The 17,425-nt window shown below is 38.0% G+C and overlaps 1 protein-coding gene across 4 annotated transcripts in view; it reads right to left on the bottom strand.

Moving 5' to 3' along the window:
- LOC117290094 (calcium-transporting ATPase sarcoplasmic/endoplasmic reticulum type-like) overlaps window positions 1-1,297 on the bottom strand; it is a 79,094-nt gene extending 77,797 nt beyond the window's left edge. For 3 of the 4 annotated variants that reach the window (XM_033771347.1, XM_033771345.1, XM_033771346.1), the window contains exon 1: window positions 1,082-1,297. The gene's annotated coding sequence lies outside the window, so the exon portion shown is untranslated. The remainder of the gene's footprint in view (window positions 1-1,081) is intronic. The other variant, XM_033771348.1, reaches the window with a different exon arrangement.
- Window positions 1,298-17,425: the final 16,128 nt, after the last annotated feature.

Raw genomic sequence — 17,425 nt, 5'->3', positions numbered from 1 at the left:
AATAAACAAGCGGGTCCTACTACTTGCCGTCAACTCGCCGTCAACTCACTTGCGCCGTCAACTCGCCGTCAACTCCTCCAATATACATTTAAAATTCACAAAAGAAGCATAGAACTGTAAAGTATCAGCTCAAAGAGAATTCGCGAAAGTTTTAGGTCATATTTCGGAATAAAAATTGAGTTTTTTTCTCGTGAATTTTTTTTCTCGAAACAGCAAAACCGTCGGCCGCCATCTTGCTTTTTCACATTGATTAGTCTTGGCCCAAGATGTCAATCATTGGTACTTTTTTTATCAACACAAAGTCGTTTTTGTGAATGAATTTTTACCGAAAACCATGAGAAATATGTAGTTTAGCCCAGACTTAACACTTCTGTGTCCCATTTATAAATTTTTCATGTAAATTTAATGAGTTGACGGCACAAAAATGAGTTGACGGCGAGTTGACGGCAAGTCGGCGAGTTGACGGCAAGTAGTAGGACCGGAACAAGCCTTGGGTAAGAAGCTAATTTTTTTTCCTTTTTGGCTTTATGTAATTCATACAAGTTAGCCCACAACAAGGCCAACAAAAATAGGAGGATGTGTAGAATTAAAAAGTAACGAGTTTCAGTTCTACATCTACATCTATGCCGGTACTCCTAAACGCCTTTCAGTCACTTCAGCAACTAAACGAGGGTTTTGTGTGCGGTGTCACAGTTGGTGGACACATGTGCGTGGTGCTCTTTAAATTTACAAATAGTGCAAGTTAAAATTGCAGTTCTGGCCAGTACTGGTTCTAGCACGACGACTCTAGACTTGGCAGTCGGTGCAAACCAACACATTCATAAGCCTCGGGTCGTCATGTTGAATGATACACACGACCCACACTGCCACAGCACATGTTTCAAACGGTCACCATTTCAAACATACGATTATTAGAACACGTAGTATTTTCATGATGCGTGAGATAGTACCGTAAAATGGGTCACTATCGCATGATCGCACCACTATCATTCTTACAAAACGCAACATTTTGTTTACGGTACCGGCAAAAATAAAAACCACACATTTCAAAACATTTACCAGCGTAATTTAATCTACAAACCTCCTATATGACGGTCGCCGTGTCTCCTGTCCGCAAGACTCTCAATTCCCTTTCTCAACCCTGATGTGCAAAGAAGGTAAATTTCACGTTAAAATGAGCCTCCCAAACCGGTACATTTCGGTTCTCACAGTCACAACCTTGCCAGCCGAACTCGTGTACAGAATGTGTATGGTAATTTTTGTCACACACCTCACGTCGTATGTACATACATACAAATGTACGTACAATACATTACAAGTGCACGTTTGGTTTACTGCGACATTACTACGCACAGGGGCTATCCATCCCAGCATGCACTTATCAACACGGGGTTGCCTGAAATTTCCGTGTGGCTTTTTCTGATTGGTCAGTTTTTAGCACGCGCTCGTCATTATCTCATTCGTCCAATAAGAGAGGGCCATAGTGCCCAGTAAATGACGTCAATTAATTGCCGCGAGGGTGTGTAGGGGACATTCTTGAAAATAGTAAATAGGGACTTCCATTTATATCGTGGAGGTAGAAATAATAATGTACTATCAGTCGTTGTTTGTTTTATCGAATCTAATTGGAAAGATTGAATATTTAGAGATGTTGCAGTTAAACTATTTGGTAAAATATTAATTGAAAATACATATACCTTTTGCTTCCTAAAAACATGAAACAAAACTAAATGTGACTTACTGCATCAGTAAATAATCATCGCTCTAAGCTCTCTCTATCTCCAAGATGCGTCCACGAATTAATAATGCGTTTCCACATGTCTCCAGTGGGTAAATATAGGCCAAATACACGTGGCCTAGTACCAAGCATTGGCACATCTCCAAAAATATCAAAGTGAATGACCTTGGTCTTTAGAAAGTGTTTGCCGAAACAGCAAGAGTTAGGCTATGATTTGCAGTTTTCTAGCGCCGAAAAATCTATAGGAGGGAGTGTTACATCATCTCTCTTTGCTCCAGAGTTTTCTTTTTTTTACGATGACGCAAGAGACTCAATTTTATCATGAAATAATTTTGCTTCGTAGCAAATGTCCGTTTTACTTGTTAATGTTCACTTTACCATAGGCTATAGGCTGTGTCCTTCATAAACAGTACACTCGTTAATATTCAATTGTAAATTCAAACCATTCAACAATGTATTTCTATCTCCATGATCCAACCATATAGAGCAAAGACGAAACAATCAGCATCTAAGCTGTAAAAGTAATTCCCATCGGTGCCCGCTATACTAGGGTGATCAGGCATGGCCCCTGTCAGATGCAATTATGTCTACCGTGCAATACTGTCCGCTCCGGACACTTTTGCATATGCAATCGTGTCCGGGGCTATGCAAAAACCGTCCAGTGGACATGGTACATGACTATGTGCGCGCGTAAAAGTGAGCGTGCATGCACTGAACCTACGTAATGCAGCATGAATATTCACGTATTTTATGATTGCAGCGAATACCCAACGGCCGAAAATTGCCCATGTTATTCGTGACATGCACTTACTTAGTTAGCTTGTAAAAAAGATGGCAAACGTGTTCCGTCGGCCACGGGCGTTTGATTTACTGCAAGACGGTTTTGCACGGGGGCGGACACAACTGCATATGCAAATGTGTCCGGGCGGACACAATTGCATTATACAGCAGCGTCCGGCGGACATTATTGCATAATTTATGCAATACTGTCCTCCGGATAGTATTGCATTGGGGACATTATTGCATGTGACACACATACCAAAACTTTCTCTATGGATGGGACCACACCCGCTGTGGAGTTGCATAAAAACTCATACGGTCTTTATAATGTGCGGGCTCAGAACAATTATTATTTACAAAATGCGGAAAATAGAGTGTCAAAGTAAAATGGAGTTAAAAAGTGGTTATAAAATAGACCAATGCGTGGGAACACCCACTATCCCCATCGGGCTCGCGGGATTTATCCAGTCTGACACAGAAACATTATTGTGGATTATTCATGCATTGCAAATTCAGGGGTCGTTCATCAGGCGCGGCCCACAACTCTTTGTTAAAAAGTCAGTGATGCAACTAATTGACGTGGTGAAGCAGACTTTGACGTCACAAAGAAATTCCAAAATGTTTGCCGACGAGTTTACTCACCTCATATGAACACTGGTGTGGACGCACATTCTATTTTCGTGCAACACTGGGGAGACATCTTTGTTTTTTTCTGTCTTTGGTAAAAACCGTACATATTTATAGACGTTGACACAAAATTAAAGTTGTAGAGCACCCATAGAGTTATATATAAGAACGAGAGGGCGAACGAGTGATGCTTCATGCACAAACGCCACGGGACCGCAAGATGACAAGCGCCTGTGCGCATGCCGGGGCGCGTATATAGGCAAGTGCGCTCTCTAGTTCTTATATATAACTCTATGAGAGCACCCCAGAGTCTTTATATAATTCCCCTTGGAGACATTTTCCTTTTCTGTTTTGTTCTTGGTCTCCATTTATTCAGCAAATCCCATTTTTTGGCGTTGCTATTTTTGCCATTGACAATGTGAAATTTCCGTCATAAATTTGTATTATTGGCAGCCTTGTCTGTGCTTGCGCCCGGTAATAAGTTTCTTCTGCTTTTTCTTCGGGGGGCCCGGGGGGGGGGGGGGGGGGGGTCGTTGTCAATGTATATGGAAAGTACCCCCATTTGTTTTTGAATTTTAGGAAGAAGACTTGTTGTAAAGAAATACACAACCGTGCAGGAAATACAACTTATCTTCAGATTTCTTTTCAATGTTTGGCAGGTCAGCTGCTTGGAAAAGGTGCCTAGTTTTCCCCATTAAAGGATCTAATACTCTCACTCGTTGGACAATACCGCTTGAGGGCGCTATTTCATATTCCTGCAGGCTGGCCGCAAAACACGTCTTGCAGCAATCAATCTATACAAACCTGGGGTTTCTGTTTCAACTTTTGGGGAGATTGGATAAATTTGGGGTTCAAAGTTGTTCCTGTACTCGGGAATTTTGAGGAGAGCCTCATAAAAACTGGCAGACATTCATTTGTTCGTTTTTTCCCCTATGGGGTTCGGCGAAAATCCCAAACAGCTGACCTGCCAGAAGTTTAAAGGAATCTGATGTCTAGTGACCTGAAAATATATTTTAATGGTTTCTCCAGGATGAGAGACTTCACTTTTTGTAAAAGTATTTTTTGAATAATATTAGCATTTAGCACTGGTTGCTATGGTTAATGGAGTTAATAGTACACCTGCTGCATGCAGATTCAGTATAATCAAGATAACAATAAGTTTTAAATTCTGCATGCATTGTGCAACTTACGAATAACACACGTAGCAAAAAGTTTGTTTCATTGGCTGTTTATGATCATTAAATTATCTTTCATAATTAACATACAACGATGTAAGAAGGCAGTAGGCGGCATATGCCGCCGTATGGGCATAAAATTATACAAAGCTGCAAATGGTTTTTTTTCCAATAGATACAACCAAACATCAAATCGCAATAATTGCGCTCCAAATGGTTTGAACTTGGCATTTATTTTCACAAACTTCAGAGAGAGGGGTACATCCTTCTCCCACCCTAAACCTCATTCTCCCCTCCGAAATAATGTTTTGTCGTATTCATCCCCCCCCCCCCACCCCTTGGGGCCTGGACAAGCGCATCGATTGCCATTTTAAAATGTAATCTACTGCTTTGTATAATATAACAAGAAGTCTGGTTGGTGTAAAACCAAAATGGAACAACTGTCACTAAAAAACCAAAACTATAGTTAAATGTAATATTTAGGCTATCTAACTGGCAGTTACCAATCCACAATGGGGGGCTGTCATCGGGGAGAGTGAACTGTTCCCCAGTCCCACTTACTTACGTCCCCTTGGAAATAACTGTTTGTAAAAAAAATAAAAAAAAGTGTTCGCCCTCGGGGCAGTGGCAAGATAAGATCTTTCGGAACAAAACAGGATAGAAGCTAAATTCTAATCATTCAAGCAAAAATTGACGATATCACGCGATGTTACCGCTAACCGAAACACAACCACATAAAAGTCGTGTTTGTCTTTTTTCTTCTTCTCCGAACATGCACTGTAAAGTTACCATTATAATTCTATAAATATAAATACAATACCCAAATCTTTATTCCATAATTAAATACAAATTGAGGATATTTTGTGCACATCTCAACTAAATCATAATTGTTTCAGTGTTTTCCACAGAAGTTAAGAGACGAACCAAACTAAAACAACATCAGTTAGCAACGAAGTGACAGATATGTATTAAACAAGTCATTGTTTCACCGATCAGTTTTGTTGTCAAACAATAAAAAACAAAAGGCAGTGAACAATGTAAGTGACAGATATTTATTAAGCAAATAATTGTTTCACTGATCAGTTTTGTTCTCAAACAATAAGAAACAAAAGGCAAACTTCAAAAATATTAAACAATATTGTTTTTTCTTATAACTTAATAAAAACAACTCCCGTAATTTCAAGGGAGATTAAGAGCACACTGTATCAGAAACAAAGTTGTTTGTTTTTGTTTTTCAGTGACACAGCCAAATTCGCGATCAGGGGCACGTTTTGGCGGTCGCAACAAAAATGACTGTTTCTGTCATTGTCCAAAACGGCACCTTTGGAAACATCGCGCCCGTCTGACAGACGCACTGATCGAGCCGTAGCTGTAGCCAAAAGCACTGTTTCGGACACGGCGTAACAACCGAAACCCATAATAAGTATTGGTTACGACCGCCAAAACGCACAAGACTGACACGTCTATCATTCTCGGTGTTCTGTGTTCGGACGGCCCAATTTAGTACAACACATTTTTTTTTACACTTTTCGTACTAAATGAACTTCCTAATGAATGATGAGTAGGCCTAACTTTAACACAAACTGAATAAACTGCACCGTCCCAGTGCGTGTTTGTCAACCTCTTTAGTGTTTGTTCTATACGTAAGCATGGTGACGTCATCATTACGGGTGACGTCATCATTACGGGTGACGTCATTATTACGCCAGGATGATGGCAATGATGACGATGATGAGGATCACCCCACACAAGATGCCGATCGCAACTTGCTTCTACACAGAGGAAAGACATCGACATGGAAGATATATAGAAGGGATGCGGTTGTCGGAAGAGGGGGATATTTATATAGGGGAAGATGGCAAAAAGAAGACGAAAATTAGAAAAAGAAGATGAAAACGTGGGATGAAAAAGAGAAAAATAATAATAAGAATGGTTAGTTTATTACAAGGAATCGATGCAGACACTTGAATGTAAGTATTCTATTACCAATTATTAGAAATTTGAAACTGTTTCTTTAGGCTAGAAAAAATAAACTTTGCTTTCCATAAACCTGTTCGACATTTTCAGTAACATTCCTATCCCTTTAAACAGCATTTTGAACAGTTCTTTCCTTTAAAGTGAAGAAGGTATGGGGCTTAAAAACTGAATGTTTTACCAAACCCTTTAAAGCACAGCCGTAGCCAATAGCCCATCTTAAAGACACACTGCAATGCATCTTGGGAAACCAAGTACATTTACAAAGTAACTTAAGCAACCAATGGATGCAATAATGTCAAAATATATAACTTTGCCAGGTTTTATAGTTTTGTACTGCATTGCTCTAAAATCAGCGCACCTATTTTGATGGTTACTGGTGATTTTTTGGACTTGGGTTTGGATTTCACCCAGAATCCATGTGGGCTATCACTGCAGTGTGTTGTTTGTGCTACTTTGCAGACAATTAAAAACTTTTGTTGCGAAAGAACTTTTATCTTTCAAGAATTCTCACAGAAACTCTTCAAACAATATTTCAGCCATAACAGAAAATAGACAGAATGGGAATAAAATGTGATCGCAGGGGACACAATAAGAACATAGAATAAATAGTAAGATCATAAAGAAGACTGAAACAAATCCATTCACAAGCAATATATTATCTCTAGACAATGATGATGATGTTTCTTTTAAATAGTTTGTTCATTTATTTTATTCTACAGAGTTTATAAACAATATCATTGACACATCAGAATCATCTTTTAATAAGCATCTTAAAAACCACACATTATTCAGTGGCTCTGTTATAGTACCATCATTTCACAATAAAGTATCAAAATAATTTGCTAAAAGTTGAGGAATAGAACAATGATAGTTAAATATGCCTGTACGAAAGAAAACAAATCAAATTGCATATAAAAGACAAAGGAAATGTACATAATTGGTTTACACATTATTTGTCACAATTTTATTTTTCTTGGATTTTGTTTGCCCGCTTTCTTCATATTTAAGGCAGAACTTGTTTCAATAATCGGAAAAATACAGTGTAATTAATAATGAGTTAATATTGAACTAGAGTAGATATATAGAGCATACACTATTTGCACACATTCCGTTTCCAATAAATAAGTAGAATGGTCTTGGTCTAACACAACAAATTAACTGGTGCCTAAATGCTGATTGAAGTCACAATATCTATTTTAATTTCCTGTCAGGGGAACAAAACACTGGCGGCCACAAAACCTACACCAATCAAGCTTTTCACCAAAAAAGGCAATGTCAAAACTATTGGACCACAGGATAAAAATTATAGCAATGTGCGACTTTCGGGAGGCTAGGTGGCGACAGATTTACCAGCAGTGGGTTTCACAAAGAGTTGAGACTAGTCTTATCTCGAGTTAGGACAAGTTACTCGTCCTAACCCAGGACTAACCCCAAGTTTGAAAAAACTCCTAAAGGGTCCTAGGACTAGTCCTAAGTTAGGACTAATCGTTGTGAATTCAACCCCAGGTAAATCGATTGTTTTGGTAATGTGCAAACAATACACTTTTTCGCAAATAATCAGGCGCCTGGGTAAAGCTAGGAATTAGGTGCATTGTGGTCTAGCTGGTGATCAAATTTGATCCATATCTATCCCACAAGGCACCTCATTCAACAGTTTGCGCTTGCGCAATGGTATTTGCGAAAGGGTCTACGGACATGGTAAGTCTGCTGCCACCTAGCGTTCAAAATATCTCCATACGATGAGCAAGAGCCATAGCCATGAGCCACAGCTGCAAGCGATAGCCACAAGCCATAACCACAAGCCATAGCCACAGTAATCTATTTTGAACACTACCTAATTATCACTGCAGTCATCACATTATGATAAACCATCACACATTACATGTACCCGACTATTTTCAGTCAAGCCTCGCTATGAGCTAAATAAGATTCAATACAATTTAAAATAGATAACTTCCGATAGATTGTCATCCCTCAACTTGGAAAGCGATTCATCTCCATCTATTTTCAGTTCCAGTAAAATAAAATTCAATAATATTTCTGACTAAATAGAGATTCCAACAATGTTGTCATCTCCTACAAATACAGTCACAGACTTTATAAAAATGGAATATAATTGTAAACATGCCATCAAATCCCTACAACTGTCTTGTCATGATTGCATAATTTCGGCATTTTTATTGAAAAGGAAAACATTAAGATTTGATCTGATAACAACATTAGCAAAGAGTGTAAAAAAGAAACACTCAGATCACTAGCTCTATGCTCAGGGTAAGTTTTAGAGAATTGCCAGACATTACCTAAAAGAGGAAGGGAAATTCAATTTTGTGATGTACTAATTTCCAAAAGATAGAGTCATCATGTGATAGGAGAAATAAATATAAAACTGCAACCTTACCCAATGTTAAAATAGTGCAGATTGCCATTTTATTTGATACCCTTCAAGTGAAAAATTTGTCAACAACCAAATCATCTAATGGCATCATTCTGAGACAAATGGGTCTCTGCGTAGCCTTTTAAAGACTTGTAGCCTTTTAAAGACTTGCCGAGCTATTGACTAACAACTTTTCTGACTTTTCTAAGGGGCAAGAACAAACCCTGGAAATCAGACTTTAGTAGGAAGAATATCATGCCTGCAGTAAATGATGAAAGGTTATTGAAATGCAATATGAGGCTTAGGCGGGAACAGTGTTCATTCAAGCGTGTATGGGTTAAGTACATGTAAATACGAACAGATGCAAAATCCCTGCAGTCTTACTCAGTGGGGAGCTTTAAGGCCCTAGAGGGCAGCAAACGGAGACTCTGACTTTGGCGTCAGCTACGGCTAGATCAGAGAGTTTGCCAGTGATAAAGAATAGGCAGACGTGACATGTTTGAATCATGGCCAGTTTTAATTTCCCCAGTGTGGGATAATAAAGTTCTTATCTTATCTTATCTTATCTTATCTTATCTAGCCGTAGCTGTAGCCTAGCCGTAGCTGTAACCAAAGTCGCCCTTTCGGACACAGCCTAAGCAATTGAAAGTACCAAATGTCTGATACCCAATGTCTGTGTTTCCAAATTGCACGTAGAAATTACGATAAGCGTGTAAATACTTCCACTCCTAAAGTAAGCATCACATAACACACGGGGACAATAACTCCCAAAATGGCGCAACCAAGATTATTGTGCTATTGACCTCAGGTGAATCGGGGTCAATAATGGAAACAGTAATTGCACTGAAAAAAACTTGACTGATATGATACAGACCTGACCCGATAAAGGTACAAAATGAATCCTAAAACATTACTTATCATTTTCCCTCAATCTTCTAGGGAGTAATTAGTCTTGGGGCAAGACTATGGTGCTTGATTCTGGAAAGTGTACTACGCGCAGTTGAATCGCCAAAGCGCGGTTCGGAAACACGGCCTTATCCCCTTTTGCTTCCCTCTAGGGCCTTAAACTCTGCAAGCACTCTTCAAGCTACGTAGTCTAGATTTCAAGCCGTCCACGTAACTAAATCATACCGTGACGGGCGCGCTTTGGCGATTCAACCGCGCGTAGTACACTATCCAGAATCAAGCACCATAGTCTTGGCCCAAGACTAGGGAATAATCTGTCACTATTGCTCTACGTGAAGTGGTCACTACCGAACAAGTCCCACACTGTACTGCTGAGAGCTTTACACTTCAAAGTCTTTCACATTTAACCACAAATACATATCTTCATTTTAAGCATCACAAGCTGATTGATTAAGTATGAGATTTGTCAATAGACCTTTCAAATGAAATGACAGATTCAGGAGAAAATTTAATTAAAATCGTCATTCTTTGATAACCCATTATTCTCTCATTAAAAAAGAATTTCAATTATTCTCACTATAATTAGCATTCAGAGCCAAATTTCATGGCAGTTCTGCTTGGCACCGAGTTTGGCCAAAAGAATCACACACAGGACACCGCTGAGCAGTGCCATGAAAGTGGGCCCTGGTTTACTGTCTAGACTAGGTACACAATTTACAAGCATTTCAATTTACAGAGAAATTAACTTTTATACAAATGTGGCTGAATCAAAACAAATGTCATTGAAACAGCTACAGGTGGCGGAATGTAAAACGCTTAGTAGTTCTTAAGCTTTCAAACTTGTAAGTAGGTATCCAGAGGTACTGCCCATCTAGTTACATATTCAGGAATTTACTAAGCACAGATCTATCTTGCTAAGTTGCCATGTTATGCTGCTGCAACTGCAAAAATAAATACTCAGTGAAACTTATGGTTTTTTTTTATTGTTGTGCATTTGCAGTTCTTAAAACTGTCAGTTGCTTTTAAAACTGATTGAGAGGGTGCCAGATCCCAACAAAGAACTCTTCAACAAAGATCCATGGGACTCAATAATCCCCATTATTACTTGGCAGATAAATTGAAAGTTTGCACAAAGCTTAGTATCTCTCAAATAGCACCTTGATACTCCAAGGCATCTCAACCATAGAGGGCGCCAGAGTACCAAGGAGAGGATCCAGTTTCAGTTGATTTCCATTTCTTTCAAAACACTGAGAGACTTTAGAGAACTAGGCGCAGCAGACTTACCTGATAAATTTTCCTTGTTTACGTATTTATGAGCATTCCATAGAGTTATATATAAGAACTAGAGGGCGCATTGGCCTATAGACGCTGCCCGACATGCTTGCATGCGGCCATTTTCCAAGTTGACAAAAACAGCATCGTACAGCGTGTGTTTGTGCAAGTTGACAAAATAGCATCGCGTAGCATTCAATAAACACAAAATCCAAGGTGTACTTCATATACAATGCGCATACAGATGCTGCGTGCGTGTCTCCTTGCGGTCCCGTCGTGTTTGTGCAGCAGCATCACCAGTGCGCCCTCTAGTTCTTATATATAACTCTATGGAGCATTCGCACATTACCAGGAACAATGGATTTACTTGGTAAGTCTGCTGCCACCTTGTGTCCAAAAGTTCCCATTGCATATGTTTCTAAGTTGCTCAAAATGATTCTTGTGAAGCACAAAATGCTACTATTGTTGGTCTTTGTCACTTCATGGTATCCTGACAGAGGATTAACCGACATCCTAAGAGGGCTCCAATCGGAGTAGAAGTATACCACAAAATAATAGGATAGTTTGATCGACAACAACCAGTGCTTGATTTCACACAACTCTAAGATTCATTTTAAGATGAGTTGTCAGTATCACCATAGTGATTTGTGGTGTGACATCACACATTGCTAAGAGTTATTACCAGTGTTACACAGTTTAGACAAATCTTAGCTCTTTGTGAAAGTATTCTCATCGCAACTTCCATGACCAATTGAGCCCAAGTGTTCACAGGTTTGTGAGAAACAGCACCCTCTGAAGTAATGAAGTTTTCGAGAAAGAAGTAATTTTCCACGAATTTAATTTCGAGACCTCAGATTTAGAATTTGAGGTCTAGAAATCAAGGATCTGAAAGCAAACAACTTTGTGTGACAAGGGTGTTTTTTCTTCCATTATTATCTCGCAACTTCGACGACCGATTGAGTTCAAATTTTCACAGGTTTGTTATTTTATGCATATGTTGAGATACACCAAGTGAGAATACTGGTCTTTGACATTTACCAAAGTGTCCAGTGCCTTTAAGCATCTCTATGAAATTGTGCCCCGTTATGAAGTGCAACCGACATGCAACCCGTGGTAAGTGCACACCGTAGCCCCCTCCTAGATCCTTTGGAGGTAGATTCCTAGTAGAGAAGTGATGTGATGGTTTACCCCAAAGTAGGAACCAAAGATGCTACCAAAATGACTATCACCAAAATGAGAACTCCACAGCATATCAAGATGCATATCTTTTTCTGTGGAGGACAAAAAGTTAGAGTGAAACATTAAGAAGTGTAAATGGTGTTTGAAGCTTTGCATGTTGTGAAGAATAAGAATAACTCTAGATACAAATATAAATCGTAGGCTTGTGTAAAATCTCTTTTGAGGGAGTGTTGGCCCTGCAAGTCTACTATTTATATTTATATTTATAGTTGTTCTTTTAAAGAAGTGTGTGCCACTTGTGGGTTTCAAGACGTGGAAAGTTGATGGGAAAAGGAGTTTCAAGGTAGGTTTGATGATGATGAAAACAAAATTTTTAAAAATTTCAATAAAAAACCTGGAAGAATTACATACGTGAAAGGAGACTTTGAAAATAAAGAAATTCATATTTTTGACTATAAATTGCAATTTAATTAAAAATTTTCATCTAAAAAAATTTCATTTTGCTATATAAGCTGGAAGAAACAACATAATCAATGATAAGATTTCCCAGATTCTTCTGAATCTGATGTGTTTGTTTACATCAAAGATATTTTAGAAAACAGTTACAGAGCGTATGGGAATAGTCTGGGTGACAACAAACACACACAAAAGAGAAAAAAAAAACATAAGAAAAATACAAACACAAAAACAACACTTTTGTATCGGAAATTTAAAAAGGATTTTTTTAATTTTTTTTAAACTCCAGTTTGTTATTGAGCAAGTTCGGGTGGCTACTAGACCGACTAGACTATAACCAGAAACCATAGAGCACAGGGAGATTGACTATTTCGAACCATGCACTGGAACATGGTCAAGATGGTTAATTCGAGAGCTACACGTCGCAGCTCTGGTCAAGTATTCGCTCACCGCTCTTGCTTATTTCTGCTATACTAGCTGCGCCAGAACCGTAATATTTTGGGTCTGAACAAATTTATACAAGCATATAGAAAATGAGATTAACTCTTCGACACAAAGAAGAACATTTCTTTCTTTATGAAGACTATACATACAAACAATTACACATTAATTTAGAATAAAACAAATTCAAGAGAATTACACAACAGACAAATGTGAACAAAACAATGTAAGTTGTACATACACTCTGTAAGGTCTGCTTATCTTTTCAAATCAAGAATTCAAATTTCAATTGATAAGTTTCTTTGGAAAAAAAATAAGTGCAATTGACCCTCAGTAGACTATTATAATGGTGCTAGTATCTTTAAGCCCCCTTCCATTCAAAGTTAAGAAGCGGACCACTTTGAACGATGTAACTAGGCATTTTACGCTTACACAGCTAGCGCAGAAATTCCGCGCTTGCACTTGCGCAAGTGAAGAATGATGATTGTAAGCACAGAATTTGGCAGTAAGCAGAGCCATGGAATTGGGCCCTGGTCCTTGGGTATACATGTACTAAAGTGCGATCATGACTTATTCGATGAGAACCATTTAAAAACTTTTTGTGTGTGATATTTCATTGGAATACACTGGCAATTAACAATTTTGAAAATGATTACTTGATGCTCATTTAACAAAGAAAAAACAAGAGTGGTTGAAACCATTGTTCCAGAATGTTTCACCTGTGGTAATGACTGATACAAGATTCCCAGAAAAGGAGCTTTTTCAAACCTTGGCTTGGAATGACTCCAGCTTCAGTATACATTTGATGCTGAGCAAGCCAGTAAAACACAGACTGCTCCAAAATGGATAATACGGATTGAACCAAAGCCTAATGAAAAATGCTATACAGGACTAAGGCCAGGCACTTACTTCCTATCCTAGCCCAAGTCGTCACTGGTCAATAGTGGATAGTGTAATGTGGTTGTACACTGTCCATTATCGATCACTGACATCTTGGGTCAAGACTAAGAACTTCCATGCATGTTACAACATTGCAAATTGTAGTTAACGTTTTGATCATGCTTGGAGTACCTGGTCTATTGCCTCAGTCCTCAATGTAGATCACTATCATGATGCAATCATTCCAACCAAATGTAACCCAAATCGAGGCTGGGGGTCAACAAATAGTCTGGCACCTTTTTGAGTGTCACAAAGCTCAGTAAACTTCTCTGCTCCTAACCTGTGCGCCATTTTGGGAGTCAAAATGTACACAAAGGAATTGACTCCCAAAATGGTGAAAATAATAATGGACGCGCATTGTGTGGAGAAGTTTTTCGCGCTGTGCAAGTGGTCAATAATTGCATCATCATATAGGTCTACTAAATGGTCACCAAATACCCGACAGATATCACTGCTAACCCAGACAAAAAAATGACACCAACACATAATGATGACAAGATATGTGTGTATACAAGATATGTTTATAACATAAGACGCCAAAGTAAGACAATACTGTACAAAATTAAAAACATAATTTTCTTATTTACAGCCATGGGCACAATTTCATAGAGCTGCTTAAGAACATGAGGTATAATTAGCACAACAAAAATAAGTTTACCAGGTGAAACGCCATGCCATATATGCATTAAATCTATGACTGGTTTCTTGGTTTGTTTATTTGTTAAAAACTGACTTGGTATCGAGCATTGGAGAGCTGTTGATAGTATTAAACATTGTGGGAAACGAATCCCTCTGAAGTAACGTAGTTTTTGAGAAAGAGGTAATTTCTCACTAAAATATTAAAAGACTTCTAGCTAGAAGTCTTTTATTCCTATCTGAAAGCACACAAATTCGTCCAACAAGGGTGTTTTTTCTTTCATCATTTTCTCGCATCTTTGATGACCAATTGAGCCAAAACTTTCACAGGCTGGTTATTTTATGCTTATGATGGGATACACCAAGTGTGAACACTGGTCTTTGACAATTAACAAATGTGTACGTGCCTTTAAGCAGCTTCATAAAATTGGGCCTTGGTTCTTTACATGCAAATGGTGCAGTTGCACAAACAGTTCAATACCCGAACAAAATGACTTCACAAAAATGAAGACAACCAAAAATACTAGCAATAACAATTTCCTCCTCCAAATAAATTGAAGTACTGACATCAAATTAAAAGAATGCCATAAAAAAAAGTTTCCAGGCAATGCACATTTTTAGATGAATATTATGTAAAAACACGATCATAAACCCCAACAAATTTCATTTAACTTTGAAAAAGACACAAAGAGGACTGAAGCGTGCAATAAATTTTGACAACATAATCAAGAATCCAATGAAGGTCATTTGTAAGACTTTACAGTTTCAATCCAGAAGATAACAAATTTATGGAAAAAAAACCATGCGGTAGAAAAAGTGGCCGAGTATTGTTATTTTGAAGCGCCCCTCCAAGTAAAGCTAGTTTGTAAAAAAAAAAAATTAAATGATCTAGCACTCTTGTTAAAATGTTTACACTTGAGAAGCTATTTAAGTATTGATATTGTGATTATTTGGTGAGATACTTAATGCAGGCCTGATACTTCACGGAGGCAACGGAGGCGATTGCCTCCGTTGCCCCTTGCCATTGCCTTGGTGCCCTTGAAATGCTCCTGTAGAAATTTACAATTTCCTCATAGGGTGCCCTTTGTCAAAGAGAAAATGCCTTGGTGCCCTTGCCTTTTCAAAAATGAAGCATACAGGACTGTTAATGTTTGTGCAAAGTGCAGTAGGAAAAAATTCCTGTCGTTTAATCCATGTCACCAATAAACAAATGAATGAATGAATATGAAAAGATGAATGAAATATTATTGATATCAATATTTATCTTCCAGTATGCGCTAATCCACCAATCAGTTGCTCGAACTACCAAGGGGATAAAAACATATATACTACTTCCTCTGTTTTATATACTACTTCCTCTCTTTTTATTACAGAGTGCGTATTGTGAAGGTCAATGCGTCACGCTTAGACCACAAAAATTACGTTCTAAACTTTGTGCACTTCGTCGTGAAATAACGTTCTGAAATTTTAAACTTTGCGAGTTGCACGTGAGACTGGAAGATAAATTTGTTGTAACACGCGCGCTCGTGGAATACGAAAAAAATATAGCGCGTCTGCGTCCCATATCCAAGGACGCAGAAGCGCTATATTTTTCTGTATTCCACTCGCGCTTGTGTGATAACTTATAATATCTAGCTTGAGGCCTGATTGGATGAGATATGTGCAAAATCAGTGCCAATGACTTTTGAAAACATTACTGATAGTGCATTTGGAAAAAAAAATGATGACGGTGCTTTAAACAAAAAATAGGTGATGATACAAGTAGACAGATAAAAGTATTACCATTCTTAATCAGACATACAGACGCATCAAATATTGTTCTAGTGGAGAACCAAATAGCGGTCTACGCTAGAGTGTTTTATTTTGTTTTACATGTACTTGTGAACTCTGAGCAGAGTTTTTGTTGACTGAATTATAAACAATCAATTCAAAAGAACAAGCAAAAGCTCTAAAATTCACATTACTCTTATCTACAAAATTAGAAACTTACATCTTCTATCCCCCAGATGCAGATTAATAGTTCATGACCTTTTGACCCTTTGTAGCAGAATATATCTCTCAGATATCTGTGAAATATTATCTCCGATATCTGTGAAATCTTAAATTTCCCCAAAAATATTTAATGACTTACTCATAATAGCTCCTGGACAACTTTAAAATATGAGCAGAGACATATATTTTGTACTTAATTGTAATCCACAGTTAATTATATTGTTATGCCTTGCCTTATAAAAAATATATAGTGGTTGGGCAGGTTTAAAATTAGTTGATTAGAAGAAATAAAACTAACGTGTTCCTCTTTTTTTTATCAGTCCTGGAATTTCACGGAGGCTACGGAGACCATGGCCTCTGTTGCCCTGGGCCCAACTTCATAGAGCTGCTAAGCACAAAAATAAAAAAATTACTAAGCAAGAACTTTGTTCATGGATTAAAACAGGATTACCAACCAAATTTCCATTTGTTGCTCATTGCTTGTTACTGGTATTTAGCTGTTGTTTGCTTATCCTGAAAATCATGCGGAAATTTTGGTTGTAATCATGTTTTTACCCAGAAAGAAATTTCATGCTAAGCAAATTTGTGTGCTTAGCAGCTCTATGAAATTGGGCCCTGGTCTTGGCTTTGGTGCCCCTTTAGAAGTTTCCCATAGACTTTAAGATTTTCCTATGAAAGTGCCCCTCTCAAATTGAAATTCCAGGCCTGTAGTACTTAAATTAACTTGAGTTTCTTGTTTCCCATAACTTGACAACCAAAAAATAGTAGGTAAATTGTACTTTCTCTGAAAGATATTACTGAAGGTATATAATTAAAATGTTAAATAATTATATCAGGTATGAAACAAATGTCACTTTAAATATTACCTAATTTTCCAATAAACATCGCCTCTAATTACATTTCCATAGTATGAACATTTATTTTTCTAATCTG

Source organism: Asterias rubens, chromosome 5 (genome assembly GCF_902459465.1).
Source record: "Asterias rubens chromosome 5, eAstRub1.3, whole genome shotgun sequence".
NCBI lineage: Eukaryota > Metazoa > Echinodermata > Asteroidea > Forcipulatida > Asteriidae > Asterias > Asterias rubens.
Note: the sequence above shows the minus strand (reverse complement) of the source record. Positions and strands in the feature narration are given on the sequence as shown.